The sequence below is a fragment of the Pleurodeles waltl genome, chromosome 1_1 (genome assembly GCF_031143425.1).
Source record: "Pleurodeles waltl isolate 20211129_DDA chromosome 1_1, aPleWal1.hap1.20221129, whole genome shotgun sequence".
In the NCBI taxonomy this organism is placed as follows: domain Eukaryota; kingdom Metazoa; phylum Chordata; class Amphibia; order Caudata; family Salamandridae; genus Pleurodeles; species Pleurodeles waltl.
This window is the reverse complement of record NC_090436.1, coordinates 132522591-132539534: the sequence shown is the minus strand read 5'-3', so window position 1 is coordinate 132539534 and position 16944 is coordinate 132522591. Positions and strand designations below refer to the sequence as shown.

The window sequence follows — 16944 nt, the reverse complement described above, 5'->3', positions numbered from 1 at the left end:
ATAATAATATATTAGTCACAATTTGTGTAATTAAAAAATGGAACACAGTTACCTGGAATATAACCCTCCTTGGTAGCTGAGGTAAGTAAAAAACACTTTTAAATGCATGTTGTGTACATGCATGTAGGTGAGAGTGTCTTTATGTAAAAGAGAGCGTGTGTATGAGTGATCGTATGTGTATTTGTAAGAGTGTGTGTGTGATTGAAAGTAAAGATGAAGTGGCGTATGATGTCACTTCCGCTACCCCTGGCATTTTGGTGAATTGACGTCCAAGAAGGTATGTATGAGTAAGTGAAAGCGTACTACAGAAGTAATACTTGAGGGACTCCACAATCCATTTGTGAACAGGTCTTGCTCTCTGGCACTGGATGCCCGAACCTTGAACTGGGGAGTGCACCCACAGCATATTGTCTCCGCCTTTTCCTTTCATAGGAACAGCATATAAATCAAGATTAAGGGTATCATAGACACCAAAAAAAGACATCAGTATCCTCTGAAGTCAATCATTCAGTGATGTAACCAAACTGGACGGGCCTCTGCAAAGAACATGGAGGGGTGGGGGGCTCCGGACTCACTCAGGACAGGTGCTGTGCTGAGTGTCCTCCTGCAGCTCAGGGCCTCGCCCTCTCTCCCTGCACCACCGGGGCTGCGGGGGCATGCTGCCTTTGTTACGCCCCTGCAATCATGAAAAGATGCAAACGCGATTAGGGAACTCCCTACATATTATCGTTAAAGTCCGTAGTCAATCACACAAATACACTTTCTTACAAATGTTCTTCGCCCTTTATAAAAATGTACAAATTCTGAAGTGTTTCTCGTTCCAAACACCTTAAAATTGTTTAATTTAAATATTAGGGTACACTGTCAACAGGTGCAGTCGGCAATCGCTGTCACCTGTCTGTGGGGATGATTATTTGCTCCGCAGTAACAGGAGGCTTTGGTTTCACGTGCGTGCGTTCCTCGTAGTCATAAACTACTCCCCTGGCTCACTCCCCATAGTGATACTACTTGACTGGTTTCACGTGCGTGCACTGCCCCTCAGGAACACCAGGCCGTGGTTTCACGTGCGTGCACTGCCCCGCAAACAAGAAGAGGCCCTGGTTTCACGCGCGTGCACCGCAGGGCAGTAAACAAGAGGCCCTGGCTCCACGTGCGTGCATCCCCACAGTGATGCTACTTGAATGGTTTCATGTGCGTGCACTGCCACGCAGTAACAAAGGGCCCTTGGTGCACGTGCGTGCACCGCCCCGCAGCCTCTCTGGTTCGCTTTCATGTGCGTGGCTGGCACGCCCATCCCTGCTGCCTGTCGCCTGGCTGCTGCTTTCTTTGAAGCCCGGGGGCCTTTGGCAACAGCGGCTCCTGCGTCCTTAGCAACTCCCGGCAACAAGCAATGTCTGTCGCCGCCTGCGAGACCGAGGGCACAGAGGAGGGAAAGAGCCACCCGCCGGGGTACACTGAGGCTGCATTTCACGAATAGACCCCTGGGTGCTAACGACGGGCGCCGGGGTGAGCAAGGAACCCTCCGAGAGGCGGCAGGACGGCGTTCCCGTGAGTGCTGGCCCTACGCTTCGCAATCTCCGAAAGCGCATCGTTTCCTCCGTCCTCCTCAGGTAATGCGCGCGCACTGCCAAGTGCACAGCAGCGCTGGCGCATTAACTCCAACCTTAATGCGAGCCAGCTGTGCTGACGCTCCCCTGGCTGCACAGCGAGCCGCTACCGTCACCAAGTTTGATGTTCAATCAGTATGTTGTATACAACGTGATAGCACAGAGTGTGAACCTCTGCTCACCTTGTGAGTCTCTCTTGAGGTCTTGGGGGGCTTTAGAAGTGTACTTCTGTGGTAGATTGGGACCTTAAGGACTAAAATCAGAAGATAAACTCTTTGAGCAGGACCAACCTTGTTAATGTGTCTGAGCCGCGCTTCATGGCAGCCAAGATCAAATTGTACCGAAGTCTTGGGCTGCCTTGAGGATTGACTATCACTGGCACTTTGTGCTTCTTGGTGCTGTTTCTAAAACTTAAAACTTTAACAAATCATTCACAAATTAGAAGTTTAGCTAATTGTATCTTCAGTCCCCCTTATTGGATTTTTGTTATCCTGGTGTCATTTTGTTTGTTAAATATTACTCTATTTTTCTAATTTGTTTTGGGTTTTCTATTGTTTTATTTATTACTGTTTTAGTAAAATAGTATGCACATTGCTCTAAATTGAGCCTGCCTGTTTTTCTCTGTGCCTTAGCTGGTGACTATTGGTTCACCCTGATAAAGATTGTGGCTATTACATGTGGCTGATACTTATCCCTTTCAAATAATATCCCTTTTTTTTTTTACAATCCCAAATGCACAAACTTGAAACACTCTGCAGTTATGTTGGTAGTAACATCACCCAGGAACCACATGGCCGTCTGCTCCTAGCTCCTCAGAGTAGGGCCATAAAGATTATTATAGTTAGTAGGAGTGTTTTCATCATATCCCTTAGGCTAACTACAGGGCCTAGAATGCCTAGGTGATGGTCATGGTATCGCTTTAAGGCATGCTTGGTGTCCTTCCTAGGTTCCATTCTTTACCTCGGGAGAGAGAAGACCAGATTGGGATCAAATTCAGGAGTAAGGCAGGATTTGGTTTAAATCACTGGCCTAGGCATTCCACCCAAATTGCAGCTCTAGGCCCTTGTTTACATTTAAAGGGTGGGCAATTGGTAAACTGGGACATTTGTGGACTGGGAGAACAGTACCTTGACCTGGGCGGAGTAAAAAAGGATTCCCTATCAAGGTCCAAGATGTTGGAGGATGAAAGAACGAGAGAAACATCAATACAGCATGATCAGTAGGGTGGCAGTAGATCTTCAGGAAAACTGGACACATCTTCTGCTGCAAGAAACTCGTGTGTGACCACCTGTATAACGCCTCGTCAGAGGTAGTAAGTGCTATATAAATGCAATTTCAATTTCAATTCATCATGGCAGCGCATTACCTATACCATTTTTTCATTCAAGGGCAACAATGCAGGCTGGGCATTGCCATGGGAAGTTCCCTCAATCCCCTAGTTTGGTAGTAAAATAAATGCTCTAAATTGGGGTAGAAGCAGCCTCGGATTAGCAAGTTGGGCAATTGGCTGATGGGCCTCTGGCTGAGGCCAGTTGGTGGGCTGGGTTTTTGGTCTGCTAAGGGCTCCGTCCCTGGTAGACAATGTGAAAGACTGTTACAGCCTTAACAAACATATACTGAGCCTGACTACATGCACATGAAGTCGAGCCAGCAGGCTAATGTCAGAGGTGGAATGACAATGGGATGGGCTGGCTATCACATCATGAGGTGTGCCTGCCCTCTGACTTCCTCCAGAAACACTATTTTTTTTGTTTTTATTTTTTTACATTTACACACTAGCATCATTCCCCTTCCCAGAACGTACACATGACGCTAGCAGCAAGTAAAGCTAAAAAACAGATGCACCTTTCACCAGTCTTTGGAGGGCCTCTCTTAAGTACTGCAAACACATATAATGAATATCAGAAAAGCCGGGTGAGACTCCTACAACTGTTCCTAAGCTTTTGTTTTCAGGACACCAGACCGACAGTTTGTTTGTTGAATTTGGGGTGGGGGGGAGTGGGGACATTGCATTTTTCAGATCAGTCTGTGGCCTGAGCTTAGGTTTCTGCCGCTGCATCATTCGTTTAGCAGTGCTAAACAAGAGCAATGGCATGTAGCATTTCATTCCATCATAGTGTTTAATGTCAAAATGTCAACTTCATATTGTTGAAATATCTGAGTGACAAAGTTTTAACTTGATGTTAAATGTGCAGTTTTTTAGTTTGAATTCCTGTTGACTATTTCCAAATGATTTCTGCCATATTAAGCCTGGACATTCAATAATGTTTGGTGGGGAATCACAATCGAATTCGCAGGTCTTTTGGAACGTGTTAATTGTGTTTAAAGGTATTGTCTTCTGTTGTGTTTTTTTTAGGTGAGTAGTAGAGCTTCCTATATCTTTTTGGATGGCCTGTTATATGGCCCCTTTTATGATAATAGGCCAATGAAACTTCAGAATATGGGGGACTGAGGCCTTCAACACCATCAGAAATCACTGGCCCAATTTCTGGCTTCCTCACAGTGCCTCACCCAAACCCCTAACCCTATCAGGACAAAAGATGATTATGGCAACCTGAACATGGCACTCTGACTCTCCAGGGAAGTCGTGGAAACAGATCACACTCTTTAGTTTGTATTACTCATGCATGCCCAGGAGAAAATCAAGAGAAATACGTAATATGTTTTCAATACACTTATTGAAAGAATCATAATCTTGCCAGGAGAGAATGAGCTGCAATAATTAGACAGATGAAACAAAGCAAAGTAACCAGCTTTATCAGCATGGTAAAGATGATAAATAATCCAGCCATGATAAGTGAGTTCTAGCTATTCTAGAGTTTCCTACCTAACCCTATTACTCTATAGAGAGCATAACAGTTTTACCATTCTGCCTGCTCGATTTACAGGATTAGCCTTAGCCCCATACTTGAAGTAATGTCAGCCTGCGGCGTGAATGGCAATCCTTTCTGGAAGCCGGTAGATTAGCGAAAGCAGAGCTGCATAACAAATACAGCATTGATCCCAGGATGTTCGCAGCTGGAATGCCCTTCTTTCCTTTTGAGGTCAGTGCATCGTTTATATAATAGAAGCACAGACATAATATAATGCTATGTCTGGATGTTAGAAGCTGCCTCCTGAACAGGCAAAATAAGCAATGGAAACACGCCAAGATCAACGCCCTCCTCAAAAAACCCAAGGCGGACCCAAAGGACCTCAAGAACTTCCAGCCTATCTCCCTGCTCCCCTTCCCGGCAAAAGTCATAGAGAAGGCTGTCAACAGACAACTAACCCACTTCCTCAGGGAGAACCGCACCCTGGACCCTTCCTAATCCTGATTCCGCAACAACCACAGCACCGAAATCGCCCTCATCGCCGCCACCGACGACATCAGAACCATACTGGACAGCGGCGAAACCGTGGGCCTCATCCTCCTGGACCTCTCGGCCACGTTCAACACTGTCAGCACACCCTATGCTCACGCCTCAGCAATGCTGGAATCCACGTCAGGGCCCTGGACTGGGTCACATCCTTTCTCACCGGCAGAACCCAGAGAGTCCACCTCCCCCATTCTGCTCGAAGGCCCCCAAAACCATCTGCAGCGTACCACAGGGTTCATCCCTCGGCCCAGTCCTCTTCAACGTCTACATGGCCCAGCTTGCTAACATCGCCCGGATCCCACAACCTCAACATCCTCTCATACGCCCGACGACAACCAGCTGATCCTCTCCCTCACCAAGGACTCCGCCAAGATCTACCTCCATGAAGGAATGAAGGCCATCACCAAATGGATGAAGAGCAGCTGCCTCAAACCCAATTCCCACAAGACGGAAGTCCTTATCTTCGGCTCCAACCCCTCCGCATAGGATGACTCCTGGTGGCCTGCCACTCTCGGAACCACTCCGACTCCCACCGACCACGCATGCAACCTAGGATTCATCTTGGACCCCTCACTATCCATGACCCAGCAAGTCAATGCCATCTCCTTCTCCTGTTTCAACACCCTCTGCATGCTCCGAAAGATCTACAAATGGATACCCACCGAAACCAGAAGAACAGTCACCCAAGCCCTCGTAAGCAGCAAGCTGGGCTACGGCAATGCCCTCTACGCAGAAACCATGGTCAAACTCCAGAAGAGGCTGCAACGCATCCAGAACGCCTCCGCACGCCTCCTCCTGAACAGCCCCCGCCACTGCCACATCACAGACCACCTGAAAAACCTGCACTGGCTCCCAGTCAACAAGAGAATCACCTTCAAACTCCTCACCCACGCTCACAAAGCACTGCACAACACCGGACCAGAATACCTCAACAGACGACTCTCCTTCTACACCCCGACCCGGCATCTCCACTCCGCCGACCTCACCCTTGCAACCATCCCACGCGTCCGCAGAACTACAACCGTCAGTAGATCATTCTCGCACCTCGCAGCCAAAACGTGGAACACTCTTCCCACCCACCTGCGCCAGACCAAAGACCTCCTTACCTTCAGGAAACTTCTCAAGACCTGGCTGTTCGAGAAGTAGCAGCACCTCCCTCTCATCCCCCCTCACCTCCATAGCACCTTGAGACCCTCACGGGTGAGTAGTACGCTTTACAAATTCCTGATTGATTGATTGACAAGGATATCATATACTGTTCCTAGAACAGAATGTCCAGCTTAGATGTTGAGGAAAGGCTAACTAAAACAAGCAACTTGAATAATACAATCTTGGAATCATATGCAAGCGAAGCTAAACAAAATGTAAAAGGTCTTTGCTAAAACTGATGTGGCTAAAACGTGTAAAATATAAAATGTGCAATGCAGTTAAAAATGAGGGACTAACTGGTCCAAGAGGTCCTCACGAAACCCTCCATTGCTTGTGAAAAGACAGTTTGTAAAAACCCATACTGTAAAAGCAAAATTATAAAATGTTCTCTCCAACAAGCAAAGTCATATAAAATTAGCCGTTTATAACAAGACAATTTGCTTAAAAATAAGGGCCAAATGTAAAGGTTAGTGGAGGCCTCGAAGATGTCACTCAGATTGACAGTGTCAACAGAATCCAGAATTGATCCAGCACATGCACAGAACTTAACCACATGAGCCTGGGTGAGTAGGTCGAAGGAACAGACATGGTCGTAGGCATCAGCCACTGCTGACATTATAGCTTCCTGTGCAGTTCCTGCAGTAGATGAGCAAGCAGGCAGAACTTCTGGAGCCATAGGATCCATATCCATGTAAAATGGGTCATGAAAAGCAACCCGATTCAATAGTAGTCCTATAGGACAACTCCGAAAATGAGCCCTTAACGGGGATCTCATTTATAAATCACAATGGTTACTCCAATCGGAGAGTCCCCGCACTTTGGTTCCACACTTCAACAGTAACCTGAGCTGCGCTGCCTAAAAGAAAGAAAGTTTTAAGATTGTCTAAAAAAAACAGGTTTTTAGTTTCTTCTGGAAAATAATTTCAGACCGTTCCTGTCTCAGATCCACAGGAAGAGAGTTCCACAGTTTTGCAGCATGATAGCAGAAGGAATGACCTCCCATACGTCCTCTAGTTGTCCTAGGAACTATAAACAGAGCAGCCCCAGAAGTACTCAGATTAGGATGGTAAGGTTTGATCAGCGGATGTAAGGAGAGAGGACCCCTGGAGTTCATAATTTTGTGGCAGAAACATAGTGCTTTATAAGAAATACTTTCCCTCATTGGGAGCCAGTGTAGTTGCCTAAGGGCAGTAGCTGTAGAGGAGAATCTAGGGATGTTAAGCAGCGTTCTAGCCCCATCATTCTGAACACGTTGGAGAGTTCTCATTCTACCCTGGGTAACCCTCAGGTAGATCACATTGTAGTAGTCCAGCGTGGCCACCAGTAGAGTTTGGACCACTGTCTTTATGGCCATGTCCGGGAGTGACACCAGGATCTTATGGATCATCTTTAAGTTGCCAAAACAGACCCCTGCAAGGTTGACAATATGATGATCAAAAGCAAGAGTATTGTCAAACCATATTCCTAAATGTTTGATCTTGGATTTCGGAGTTGGGATAGGTCCCAACACATCAGGCCACCGTGCGTTTGACCAGATAGATGACTGTTTCCCCACAATCAGCAGCTCTGTTTTCCCAGCATTAAGTTTCAGGCAGCTGAGATCCATCCACTCAGCTAAGCTTACCAAACAGTTCATAAAATTGACTGTAGAGAGGCCTTCATCCTGAACTAGGGAAATGATTACCTGGGTGTCATCGGTATACTACACGACTTTGACACCAAAACACTCCACTACATACGCAAGAGGGCGCATGTATCAATTAAACATGGTCAGACTAAGAGCTGAACCTTGTGGCACCCCTGCTGTAGTGCTGTAGAGAAAAGATCTCTGAGGCAAAAGGCTGTTGGATCCCCTGAAAGGTGCCATTCTGGAGAAAATTGGCCATCCAGCTTAAGGCTAAACCCCACAGCCGTTCAAGAAGGAGGCTGTGGGATACGGTGCTGAAGGCTCATTCAAATCCAATAAATCAAGGCAGCTGTTCTGCAGGGGTGGCTCCTCCGCTAGGGCAGAGGAGCATCGCCCCCCCCCCACCAGCATCAGGAGCTGCAAAAGTTTTATAGAAACAACATAATAAACTGGGTGTATTATGTTGTTTCTATAAAAGTGTGGGGGGGCAACAGGCATGACGTGGACGGAGGGGGAGTGCACAGCACTTCCCTCACTGCGCATGTATGTTTGGCCGGCCGCCTCGGGCAGTAGGCTCTCTCCAGCCCAGTAACACAGTTTGTTGGCTGGAGAGAGCCTGCACAGGCTCCCAGTCTGCCTGGGAGCACCCAGCTGGGAGCTCCCAGTCAGTCCTGAAGCTGCTTTGAGCAGCGTCAGGATAGGCCGCAAGGCAGGCTTGGAGCCTGTGCCTACCTGTAGCGACGGAGCAGAGTGGATGGAGCAGTGCGGCAGCGAGTTAAGGTAAGTTTGATTTTTATTTTTTGTATTTTTTTGGGTCCTCATCCACCACCCTCGCCACCAGGTGCCGCACTGCCCCTTTTCCCTCCTGCGAGTCAGTCATGAGTGTTAAGGACTCAGAGGCAAGCAGAAGTGCAGATTTGGTGCTGTAATGGGATCGAACCCCAGATTGGGTCTCGTGCAAAAGCTTTTTTCTCTCCATATATTCCATCAATTGCTGATTAACATGCTGTTTTAGCAAAAAACGGAAGCAAAGATATAGGTCGACAATTTTCGGGTTTAGCTGGATCTAAGAAAGGCTTTTTAAGGAGAGGGAAAACCACCTCATGTTTCCACTGAGAGGGGAAGTGGCCCATTGTAAAGAATTGATTAAGCAATACACACAAAACAGGTAGGATAACCTCCATACCTGATTCCAATCTGATAAATGGAGCATGATCTGGAGGAGAACCTGATTTGATTTCAAGAACAAGAGACTGGAGCTCTGCAAGGAAGAGAGTATTTATATGAGATAGATTATCCAAAGATTCAGATGAAGAAGACCACTGGACACAAGTCAAAGCCTCTCTTAACTCTTTTGGAAAAGAGGTGTAGATCTTATGTATTTTTTCAGAAAAGAACTGAGCAAAATAATTGCAGTTTCAGGGATAGCAAAGACTTCAGTTTCCTCTTCCTACAGCACTGGGAACTGTGTGTTTTGTGCTTTTCAAGGAGAAAAACCAACGCGACACCATCAACAATGCCACTGGCCTGCACTGTGACCTGCTGATGCCGCACGGAGCTGCACTGCCCCACTTTGCACCACGACCCTAGTCTCACTGATGCAGTCATCGGACGACTTCACAGAGCCGCTGCTTGCACCGCAACCTGTGGGCTCCGCACTCCGGCATCGACCGCTCACACCACTGCCTGGGCATCCCTGTCGATGACGCTCCTGCTGATACTGGCGCCGCTCACGGCACTGTGGCCTATAGACACCTCTCGTGAGGTACACTAAGCACTGTCCCATTCCACACCGCAGCCCCCGTCCACCGATGCCAGCACCATCGACTCCAGTGTGGTCACCAAGCATCCCTGCCTGCACCGTGGCTTGTGGACACCACTCGTGAGGGTCACGAAGCACCGTCCCGCACCGCCGGCTTGGGCCTACCAATGGCAGCGCTCAAGCAAAGACGACGACGCTGCCTGCACCGTGACCTGGTGACAACGCACGTTGCACCACCCTGCTTCACACCGCAGCCCTGGTCTCACCGACGCCGCAGGATGCCACCACCGAGCCGCTGCCTGCACCATCACCTGTGGGAACCGCATGTCCCATCATTCCACTTCGCACCGCAGCTCCGACTCCATCCACACCAGGGCTCCTGACTTCATCAGCCCGGAGTTCGATCTGCAACGCGTGTGACTTCAAGGGCCTGGTGACCCCCGCACCAACTCCGGAACTGACACCGTGACGCTGCACTCCGGAGCTCACAGCGAGGATCAAGATGCCTTACAATTCCAAAAATACTGTTTGTGAGGCTCCCCAACACTGTAGCTGGCCCGCAACACCACAGGTGGCCTGCACTGTTGCTTTTGTTGATCATGACGCTGTGATAGCCCCAGCTGGAGCTATAAACTTCAAGGAACTCAAGTTTCACAGGCACATATAGGTGCCACCTGTTTATAAAACAATGATGCTTTTAGACTGCCCAGCTTGTCGAAGTTAACATTAAAGGTTGGAATGTAAAGCCACAAGCTTGCTATCCTAATCTAATACGCGAGAGGGAAAAGTAAGTTACCGCAACAAGTCACAATTTGAGAAACTGAAACCACATATGGGACACCTGCTCTCAGCCCAGAACAGGCTTGATCGTTCTGCACCAAGTAGCTTCCATTTGAAAGTAATTGGAACACTGGACAAATCAATGAAACTAGTACTCCCTTCAAGTAACATGCCAGATTGGCCTTGGATGTGCTACAGATTGCGTGGAAAGTCACCTATTTACAAATCATTGAATGGATTAGAGATGTTTCACTTGTGTTTCCACTATAAAAAATGTCCTTTTCCCTGCTCACACATTTATAATCGAAGGGTAGTTCCCACACCTTGCAAATGAAACTCTCCGTTAAAACCTCATATCTGCCCACTGGAAAATGTTTCAAGCATGCTGTGAACTGAAACGTTGTAATTGTAAGTGAGGTAACTCTGTCTATTAGCTATACAGCTGATGGTGTCTCCGCTAGTATAAAAGGCAACTTTTCCAATTTCTCTATATTAAGCCTTGTGTATTTAGCTTCCTTCTTTGTCATTATTTATTGTCTGCGTGTTAGATTAAATGGCAAGAACCCTGAGTTTACCTGCTTCCAGGGCACGCAGTTCAATTTAAGAAACTGTAATGTCCAGTTCAACTGCATTATTGATCTAAGTTGACTCTGCCCATGCTGTAAAAAGACATGGCATGTGGATTAATGTCAATTGCATAAGATACCACGTTGCTTAGCGTGTAAATGCGAGAGGACAATATATTCATTCCATTATCAACAACAGCCAATGCTTTCTCTAAATTATCCTGATCAATTTGCCTTAAACGTGCAGCTGCTTCCATTTGTGAAAGCTTCCAAGTTTCGTTGTAAGTTGTGTACAAGAATCTTTTGGAGCATGGTGACTTAGGACATAACAAGAAATCTTGCAAATCCATGTCATTAGAAAGGAGAGAGAGAGAGATGCTCTTTTATAGCTATGTAGAATGTTGTAGCCAGTGCTGACATAATTTCCCAACATTGCATGTAATGAGAATCCCTGTGTTTGTGACTGGATATAATGCTTGATTTAAAACTCTATGAGGAGTTTGTAAAACGTGCATGACAACCATTTGAGTCCACTGGCCACAATAAGCAGCTTTTATGACCTGAAAGTGTAGAATTAAATGTACCATTCTGCACCATACCCTTGAGCTGCTCTTCAGTGTAATTCACCAACTTTTGGCATTTGTCAATCAGTGCAATTAATGCAATACTGGGCACATTCATTTCTTTAATTTTTGCTAGACCTAGGCAAGCTGTCTGCTGCACTGTCATTCAGAAAAATACTCTGCCATGGAATTAGACATGCTTTAAATATGGCATCCATGCCTTGAAAAATGCCAACGTTTAGTTCCCCAAACTGATTTTAAATCTATTGTAGCTTTCCAATATTCTACAGCTAGTTGGGAAACAAACACATTTGAGTAAATTAATTTAGTGTTGGTTAGCATACTTTTCCTTAATTTTGATGATGTTAATTTAAAATAATAGGATACAGGACCTGAAGCAACATGGCCAGAAGAATATTAGAATTTGTCTAAATATGCCTTTCAACTACCCACAGGTGGGGTTGAGCAACGTTCCCATTGTATGTAATTAAAAACTATAAGTGGTGTACTTGCTTTATGTAGGTAATGGAGTGCATAAGGATGATGACAAAACATTTCACCGTAATTTGCAGAATTCATGTACATAGCTTCACTTTCAAATACAGCATAATATTCAAGCCCAGAAAGCATTGAAGAAACTGTCTTCACGTCCCATTCATCTGACACAACATCCGGTATCACCACATCAGCCATTGTTAATTTAAAGACATATCGACTTTAAATAGTTTCTTTAGGACCAGAAATGTCATAGGAGACCTTGTCCCAAACAATTCCATCAGGAACCGGAGCAGAAATGTTCACACGGGACTTGTCTCTTCTCACTTTGTGAGAAGAAAAATTAGACTTCAAAACCTCCGCTACCAGTTCCACTGTAGAACGTTCTGGAAGATAATGCCCATTTATAAGCAAGAAGAAGACAAATCCAGTCCACCAGAAGAGAACAAGGTAAGTAAGTATAATCCACAAAAAGGACCATGGCCCGATCATATAAGTACGCTTCAGCCATTGAAGAAATTTACGTATACCATAAAGTGAATTTGTAGAAGAATCACCAGAGAAGTTGTCAATGTTAACAAAGTACCCAGAAGCAGTCTGTGTGAAAACAGGAGCCGCAGCAGGTGAAAGAGTACTGATAGTCACCTCTAAAGGTTGTTCATCATAAACAACTCTTTTGTCTGAAGTATTAGAAGGAAACTGTAGACTTATGTCTGATATCTCCCTTACATTTGCAGTGCTAACAGGAATCAATAAGAGTTCATTCTTTGCCCTCCCCAAACTAGGGGAAACAATATTAGTGTTTAATGCTTGAAGAGGTATTTCCTGTAAGGTAGTCCAAGGGGTTACGGAACTACCCAGGAATCCAGGGGGCCTGTTGTGTAGGATCAGCCACATGATGCAATTTTACTTAATCCATAGAGACAAAGCATTTGTCTTTACAACCAGCAAGCAATGGCAAACTCACAGTTCTGGTACTTTGAATTCCAAGGACTGGCACTGATGCAGTGTATGCTGGACTGAACTCCTTCCTCACTGCAATATTTGGTTTATCCCTCACTCCGTCAGTGGCAGCAGCTTTGTGGAACGCTTAGCTCAGAAGTCTTGGCATTCCTGTGAGACAGTGACATGTTCATTGATGTCAAACGGTGTTTCTGATGCCACTGCGCCAGGAAAATTGAGATCTGGGACATAAATTTGAATGTCAAACAGGACTTTGTAAGGCGTTTGGCCACCCAGAGATCCTCTAGGCAGATTATTTAAAACTCTTTCGACACCATAAAGGTGATGGATCCAACTGCAACCTGAACCTAATAATCTGGCTGTTAAGGATTGCTTTAAGTCCCGGTTTTTCTGCTCCACTATCGAATTCCCCTCAGGATGATATCAGAAAGAAAAATACACAGCCACACCCAGGGTTCCCATGGTGTCCTTGTAAGCTTTAGAGGCAAAAGTAGTGCCCTGGTCTGAGTGGAATGCAGTTACTGCATATGTCCCGCGAAAGATTTGCAAATAACAGCACGAGTGTCAGACGATCACTGTGGCCACACCCAAAGGAATCCAGAATCTACAGCAAGTAGAATATATTTGAATGCACCTTCTGAGTTCAAGGGGCCGCAATGGTCTAGCTACATGCTTTGGAGAGGTTTGTTTGAAACCCACATGGGTGTCTGTGGTGGGTATTTGATGGTGGAACATTTAATTTGTTGGCAAATGCCACAAATAAGGACATATTGCATTGTCGGTTTGTAGAGACCCTGTCACCAATGAGGTTTCTGTAGCAGAGATATAGCCACCACACCAGCATGTGCAGATGCAACACCCTTATGCACAGCTCTAATTAATTGTAGCATGCAGTCTTGGTTGGGGAATCATCCAATCACCCAACCCCGGGATGGTAGCATAAAGAATGTTTTGGGCACTTAAGTGGTAGGGAAATTTTGCTGGAAATTCTTTTGATAAAGGAGTGTTGGTGCTCGAAGCATTGATGGCAGTCATTATTTCAGTATCTACCCTCATATGAGAACAAGTAATTGAAACTACAGTGGCAGCCTTCACTACAGATTTGACTGCTTCATCAGCGAGTGAATTCCCTACAACGTGTATCCCAACCCATTGGTGACTCATTGTATACTTTGAATTCTGCCACCTTTTCCCAAAGCTCTTTATGCTTAATAGTATTTGCTTTATAATCACTGAATCAGTTTAGGTGCCAGTAGTGTAAACTTTCATTAAAAGACTGGACACAATAATTTGAATCACACACTATAAGAGTTGGGAATTCGGGTTTGTATGCTCCAGTGTCAGAATTAAGGCTTTGAGATCAGCCAGCTGTGTTGTGCAATCCCCTAGAAACTGTGTGAATGTTTTTTGATGGTGGGATTCTCCATCCCTCATTACTCCATAATCAGCTGCACAGGCTGCACGGTATTGGTGTTTAGTGCCTATAGCAGGCTGAGCTGAACTGTCAGTATAAATGATATATCTTTATACTGATCAAGAAGCAAAATGTTAGTGGGCATGGGCTACTGTTGTTCATACTGGAGGCATTCTTGAGTTTATATTGTTGGGTCAAAAACATAGTCTACATCAGTAGCAGTCAAGAAAGTGGCCCAGCTTGTACATCTAGGATGTAAGGGTTCCTTTTACAGAATGCTGGGCTTCGTAACAGCCTTTAAGGCTGGAACGGGAGTAACAACAATGATGCGTTTGCCCTCAGCCAGTGGTATTTCCTTTATGACAGTCATCTGCACTGCAGTCAGAATTTTTTCAGTGGGTGCAAAATGCATTTCTGCATTAGAATATATATGTGATCTATCTATCTATCTATCTATCTATCTATCTATCTATCTATCTATCTATCTATCTATCTATCTATCTATCTATCTATCTATCTGTCAGAAATGGGGTCTCTAGTTAGCAGTCGGTTTGCACCCTGTCCAAGTAGGGACCCTCATTCTAGTCAGGATAAGGGAGATATCCTCTCAGATAACCCCTGCTTACCACCCTTGGTAGCTTGGCACGAGCAGTCAGGCTTATCTCGGAAGCAATGTGTAAAGCATTTGCACATAACACACAGTAATAAGTGAAAGCACTACAAAAGGACACCACACCCGTTTTAGAAAAATAGCCAATATTTATCTGTGTAAAACAAGACCACAATGATAAAAATCCAACATACAGTGTTAAAGATTTGAATTTTGCAAGATACACTCAAAAATGCAGTTCCTTGAAGTCGAGAGCTCCACCGGTCACGGTGCAAGCAGCGACTCAGTGATGGCGCCCAGCGGTGTCGGTGAGACCAGGGCTGCGTTGTGGGACGGGACAGTGCTTCGTGCACCTCATGAGCAGTGACCACAGGCCATGGTACAGACAGCAACACCCAGCACCGGTGTCAGCAGGAGCGGTGGCGTCAGGGATGCCCAGGCTGCAGTGTGAACTGGTGATGCCGGAGTGTGGGGCCCACAGGTCACTGTGTGAGCAGTGGCTCGGTGAAGTCATCCGATGACGGCATTGGTGAGACCAGGGTCGCGGGGTAGCGCGGCTCCATGTGACTTCCAACAGGAGGCAAGCTCTACTCCAAGCCCTTGAAGAACTTTCTCAAGCAGGACCCACAGCAAAGTTCACCCTTTGCACCCTTTCAGGCAGAAGCAGCAACTGCAGGCCAGTCCAGCAAAGCAACAAAGCAAAAGGGCAGTACTCCTCCTCCAGCCCTTCTCCTGGGCAGAGGTTCCTCTTGATTCCAGAAAGATTCTAAGATTCTGGGGTTTTGGGTCTTCTTCTTATACCCCTTTCTGCCCTTGAAGTTGGCAAGCTTCAACGTAAAGTCTCAAGTGTTTGCAAGATCCTTCATTGTCCATGCCAGGCCCCAGACACACACCAAGGGGTTGGAGACTGCATTGTGTTAGGGCAGGCACAGCCCTTTCAGGTGTAAGTGACCACTCCTCCCTCCACTCTAGCTCAGATAACTCATCAGGATATGCAAGCTACACCCCCTTTGTGTCACTGTCTAGAGGAGATGTGTGAACAGCCGAACTGTCAAACTGACCCAGACGGGGAATTCACAAACAGGCAGAAGTCTAAAAAGAATGAGAAGGGTGTGTATCAGTGTACTGTTAAACCTGCCAGGTTGTTTTAAATTATCACGGTTATGTAAATTATAACATTTTTCAGAGCTCTCCTGTTGTTGAGATTCTCCTTGTGACTGTTTTTTCTTTATAATTTCTTTGTTTATTCCAGCGTTTCTTAACAGACTCTGGTGCTTGCTTGGTATTATCCTTTTCAGGATTACCTTTAGGGTCTCTAGGGTCTGGCCCTTAGATTATCATAATTTATAGATGTATAGGTTTCAGGAATAATATTTAGTAACTCATGCTCCTGGTCATTTACTGGGAGTTGCTCCAGATGTTGGCAAACTGCCAATGCTGCTGCTTCCCCTTTAATATTTTCTAAAATAACTGAAGAGACTGTGGCAAAGTTGCCAATTAGTTTCATCCCGAAGTCCAGGGCAGGGGCAGCCTTTTATTCATTTTGTATCTGTTTTAACACATCTGGTAAAACAGCAAGAGATGGTGTACTGTGAGTTATGGTATAGATTGCAGTAAAGACTATACCCCATGTGGCACAGTCCTTAACTGAGGGTACTATCCCAAGTGGCAAGCACATTGTGAGTTTATCTTGGGGTCCCGTATGGGGGAACACTGCTGCAAGCTGGTTTGTTTTTTGTGTGATCCAGAATGGGATTTCCTCCTGTCTGGGAAATACTTTACCCATAATAGCATTCATTGTTAGTGGGTTTATTCCTGGTGTAGGCAATTGTGGTTGTATAGCTTGAGCAGCCCTTGCTGTGGCAGTTGTTAAGATGCACAGAAAAACTGTATAAAATGTCTGAATAATCTAGGTGATTACATAAAGGGTGTAGATCGCTTACTGCTAAATATTGTATATTTGGATTTGGAAATGGTGTATAGCCAGCTAGAACTGGCCCTGTGGCCCGGCATTAGGTAGCTAATGACCTGAAGCTGTAAACTAATCAG

The 16944-nt window shown here is 45.7% G+C and overlaps 1 protein-coding gene across 1 annotated transcript in view; it reads left to right on the top strand.

Moving 5' to 3' along the window:
* Positions 1-1357: 1357 nt before the first annotated feature.
* LOXHD1 (lipoxygenase homology PLAT domains 1) overlaps positions 1358-16944 on the top strand; it is a 929469-nt gene continuing 913882 nt past the window's right edge. Inside the window, exon 1 of the mRNA XM_069218871.1 lies at positions 1358-1610. The gene's annotated coding sequence lies outside the window, so the exon portion shown is untranslated. The remainder of the gene's footprint in view (positions 1611-16944) is intronic.